Raw genomic sequence first — 5,282 nt, forward strand, 5'->3', positions numbered from 1 at the left:
TGTCTGAGAGAGAGAGAGAGAGAGAGAGAGAGAGAGAGAGAGAGAGAGAGAGACACACAGAGGGAGACACAGAGGGGGAGGGGATATTTAAACCTTACTGACATTTGTTTTCTTTTTATGTTCATGGCATCATACTCATTAATGTGCACTAATACAAAATACAATGCACATATAATAATGTATCTTCTTCTCACACATATATACACACAGCACGCTCACCTGTGTTGTGTTGTGTATTATTCTTCGCCATTATTTCTGCCACTGGTTTAGATGTACATCTGTGTGAGGGATTGATTAAATTAAAACTTCTGCTTAAATACACATTAAGAGCTAAGAACGAAACGTGTATAAGATGAATTAATAAAAATATACTGTACATATTCTGAATGGAACGTTTTGTTTGTCCCAAGTAAAATCCCTTTAATTACAGAAGCTTTATTGTGCAGGGATAGTGACACCCATTTTTGATACAAATGATACAGTTTACTGTAACACATTTAGAAAAATGCAGCACAGGAACATACAATAGGCCTACAATTAAACTACATTGCACATGCATACGCTCAGATTACTGAGAGGATAAGGCATGTACTCAAAAGCAGGGCGGGATTTCATTCCATAACGCAACTGTGTAAACTGTATGAGCCCTAGCGCCCTGATTCTGGGGTTGAACATTAACATGTCACAACGTATATCATTCTAGTGCATTCTGTGCTTGTAGTTGTGCTATTTATATCTAAGAGAATTTATTGTAGAGGGAAAATAGGAGTGGGCCGAGTATACCTAGCCGGTCCCAGGTCAACTATGGGATTAATTGATATGAAACTATACACAAACTACACCAACACACTGGGCAACAATAATGATTGATGAATGACTTGCTCTGAGACTTTTTTAGCTCAGAAATGCTCGGCTTTGAACAACTGATAGTTTTGTCAAACATTTAAAATATCTGTGTGGAAGAAATATAGTATGGGAAGCTCTCAAAAATAGGGGGCCTAATATTGACACCTGGGGGACTGCGGTCAACGCAGTACATATAGTGTTATAAGTGGGGAAGTAGTAAGTACAGGACTCACTGTGGAGGTTGGCAGCGTTTGGTGGAAGTGCTTGAATGTTCTGTGGAAAGTGAAACTCTAGTCTGGAGGACTGTGATCCCAATCCCATCCGGTGCTAGTAGAAAACAGGAAAACCAACAGTCAGTCACATGACTCACTGTGTCCGTTAGAACAAAAGAACATTGATCATCTCCTCATAAAACGTCCTTATTCTCTTGAATCCTCACCGGATGCAATTGTCTTTGTCTCAGGGACCTTTTGCGCTCTCTTGCATTCTCGACAGTTTCCTGTGTGCGAGTCGGTGTCGATACAACTGAAACCTGCTTCACAGACACACCTGAGGTTGGACGTTCTGTTGCATTCCTGCACCACCATCAGATGGAAATCTGAGAGAGACAGAACAAAGAAGTATTCAGTCTGGGTGCAACAGGTAATTGAACAAATCAAATTAATCGATTATAAAAAAAGAATGCTAAATAATTTGAATAACAATCAAATTGGGAGAGAACACACACACACACACACACACACACGGTGGTGTGGTTAATAATGGTATGGTATGGTTAATAATGAATACAAATTTAAATACTACACAGCGCTGTAGTATTTAAATATGTATTCATTATTAAGTCATCCACACTTGGTAGACACTAGTGGAAGTAATGAGAATAAAGTAGTTTTTACCCGGTGTACAGTCTCTGGAGGCTGAGCAGTAGTGACAGCTAGTTTCACGATTCCACAATGCAGTGTAGGTATTATCACCACAGGGTGCACACACCCCACAAGATGTCTGGTACTCACCTGAAGGAAAACAAATGAAATGTAACACTTCATTCACATTCACTTGTACAACAGCAGTACAGTGATTGATATTTGTGACATCATGGCTTTTGACTCAAAACACTTACTGTATAGGGCTACTTCAACTATTTTCATATAATAGGTCCTCCTCACTATGACAAGGTACCGTTTTGGCCAGTCTCAGAGGAGGGCTGTGGACAGTAACTCGACTACCAGTGACATCATCGATGGGGAATCCAAGCCGATTGAAATGGCAAGATTTCTATTCCTGGAAGGTTAGCATGCTATAATAAAAGCCAGTTCTCCCATTAATAAAACAAAATTGAAATGTCCAAACCTGCCTATTGCCTACCAATGATGTCACTGGTAGGTATCTGAACTGTCCACAGCCCTCCTCTGAGACACAGACTGAGTAGACATAAATGGTACCATATTATATTATAATGAGCAGTAGTGAGGACCAATAAGATAGGTTGAAAATGGGTGAAGCGATCCTTTAACCACATGAACCCTAGTTTAGGGGCGAACATTCAGTGAAAATAGCCAGTCTACAAGCTCACAACACATCGCAATGTGAGCTTGCAAATCGGCTATTCTGCCATTATTGATAGATACAAGTGGAGAATGACAGGAAAGAGACTCGGACGTGCTGTCAGGCCTATATGTGGCATGCGCCTGGACCACTGGGCCAGCGGGCGCCTGCAAATCGGCTATTTTTTGTGAAGATATTTGGTTTAATGGGGAAAAAGGCTGGGGCCTAATATAGCTCCCTTGTACTGTTCTACTTAATAACTCATAAGGGAAGCGGGTGAAGAGTTCAGTGTCACGCATCTCTTCATGTGGCTGCAGGAAACTGTGACTTTTCGGTTTAACAGGGTTCTCTGGCAGTAAGTAGCCACCTGGCCGTCCTTCCACCTGCACAGTACAATCCTCAGTGTCAACAGTTCAACTGTGCATGCACACGTCCACTAGTGTGGGCATGCACACATCAATGTGACTTCAAATAATTTAACTCTGCTCTCAACCTATTGCTTTGTATTTTCACATTTTAGCAGTGTTCAAACATATTTTTGTGGCTTCCTTTTGTGATCTAGTATCAATAACTATACTATACTATATGAATATAAATAGGAGTATTGTGGTAGATCCATTCAGTCACATAGGCACTGTGAGTTGAGTGGAGAGCAATGCTTGCTATGCAGGCTGCATACTACTAATCAAGGATGTGGTTATTACAGTATGGAACGCTGTGTGCAGCTTGCGTAAATTTTTCATCAAGACAGTGTGTGTGTGTGTGTGTGTGTGTGTGTGTGTGTGTGTGTGTGTGTGTGTGTGTGTGTGCATGCTCAAAGAACATACTGTAAGAGGTTCCTAAGAAGAGACATCCTTGAAACAACTATAGTCAAGCAACAGAAACTCTTGCAAACACTGAAATAGTAGACGGAGGCAGAGGACAAGAGGCAAACATTTCTATTTTGCGTTTATAGTCATAATTATTTCCTGAGAAATCAGCATTATTTACTAACCGTTGATTCAGAATAACCTACGTCAAGGAAGTGAGTCAGACCGAGAAGAAAAATGGTCATAAAAACAAGTTAGCCAGCAGATGGGTGATGGTGTTATTTCTTACCTGGTGGGCACAGTTTACACTCCCTGGAGTTCCTCTTAATCTGTAAACCCGCTCAAACGGTTTCCGTATAATGTCAATGTCAGTACAATGACCTGTAGAACTCATGATACACAGCTCACCCTTATCCCATTAAATGTCATTTTAGATTGTAGCGTTGGCTATTAAAAAAATAGCAGATATACAGTACAAGCTCATCTGCTATTTTTGCATTATTGAAAAATCTCTAAAGTGTGAGAACTACTGATATAGAAGGCATTTGTAGAATCGGCCTCAGGTCTTAATGGGTTAAATAAACAAAAATACTTCTAAACTGGTGAACTACAATTACAATAGAATGCTTGTATAAGGGTGTGTGTGTGTGTGTGTGTGTGTGTGTGTGTGTGTGTGTGTGTGTGTGTGTGTGTGTGTGTGTGTGTGTGTGTATTGCATGTGTGTGTACTGCATATATACAGTCATTGTCTAAATAATTGCATGTATGTTATAGTCTGTCATTAATATTTATTCCTTATTCTTTGAATGCAAATGACAAAAAATGCTATCCATTTGTGGTAAAGTAATTGAGTCAAAATACACGAGGGGAAAAGATTACCAGAGAAGAGATGAGCCCCAGCTGTGCAGATAAAGTCAGGATAAGCACAACGCATTGCACTGCAGCACCCATTACAGAAGACTGCACTGCATAGCCTATATACACTCCTGTGAAAACAGTAAGTGGCAATGAAAGGCTACACGACCTTCTAGTATGCAATTTTGTGTGAGGAATACATAAGAAAGTGCTGTTTTACCTTGAGCTCCTGAAAACATGCAACAAGTTATTCTGCCAAGTATTGTTCAACTGAAATAAGTTCAAATGAAGTACATGTGTTCAAGGTGTGGCCCACTGTATCTCTCTCTCTTCTGTCAACCCCTCCTCTGTACCACTCTTCCTTCAGCTGTTCAGGTAACCGCTTCCTCTAAACATGTCCCATCCACCCACACTACCATCGCTCTGGTGTCCTTCGAGGTTCAGAGCCTAGAGCTTCTGACATGCCACTCCGTCAAGACTCAAAACTCTTCTCAATCCACTGCAGAATCACATTTAAGAGTGCAAAAATGTACCCTCACAATGTCATTTTTAAGCTGTCCGACTTTAATTAACACTAGTGTAAAATATAGTGTAAAAATAGTGTAAAATTATCACATCGCATACTGCAGCTGTTTTGCTCTTTTGAAAGCAGTGGGATGAGAGTCAGAGAGACCAAATAGTGAGTTATATTTTGTTTGACTTTCACACAGAACAAAAACACAAATCTCCAAAATCCACTACTCACCATCAATAGTTTTATGACTGAAATGCATTTGCGGGTCCATTTAGCTTTTCAATTATTTTAGTTATGGAAAAAGAGATAAACAAAGCCCATGTATTTCAGTAAATTTGTTTCGTTAATTATAAACAGACTTCCTTTTCGCCCCTTTGCTATGGTTGAAGTGTGTGTGTGTGTGTGTGTGTGTGTGTGTGTGTGTGTGTGTGTGTGTGGGTATGTGTGCGTGCATGGGCCTACGTTAATTTGAGTTCAGTTGTGCATGCGGGGGGAGTGCGATACTATACAAACTACTGAAACCATAGAGACTAAACTAAACTAGTATGTCAAATAAGCAGTTACACAGATGACGGTATTGCTCAGCTCCATGTTTTATTCCTCCCCTCTCTTCCACACGACACATCTCTGCAGTGAAGCTTTAGCCAAACCCGCTTTCATTTTGACGTACGTGTCAGCAGGGATGCTGTCCAGTCACCATGGGGTTGGGTAGTC

The 5,282-nt window shown here is 40.5% G+C and overlaps 1 long non-coding RNA gene across 1 annotated transcript; it reads right to left on the reverse strand.

Moving 5' to 3' along the window:
• Nucleotides 1-219: 219 nt before the first annotated feature.
• Nucleotides 220-3,641, reverse strand: LOC308318443. Its single transcript, XR_013964361.1, has 5 exons — nucleotides 3,490-3,641; nucleotides 1,743-1,859; nucleotides 1,286-1,444; nucleotides 1,080-1,173; nucleotides 220-278 (listed from the first exon to the last, which is right to left on the reverse strand). It is a non-coding gene; the product is annotated as an uncharacterized lncRNA (long non-coding RNA).
• Nucleotides 3,642-5,282: the final 1,641 nt, after the last annotated feature.

This window comes from Protomyctophum bolini, assembly GCF_963924005.1.
Source record: "Protomyctophum bolini genome assembly, chromosome: 7".
NCBI classification, from domain to species: domain Eukaryota; kingdom Metazoa; phylum Chordata; class Actinopteri; order Myctophiformes; family Myctophidae; genus Protomyctophum; species Protomyctophum bolini.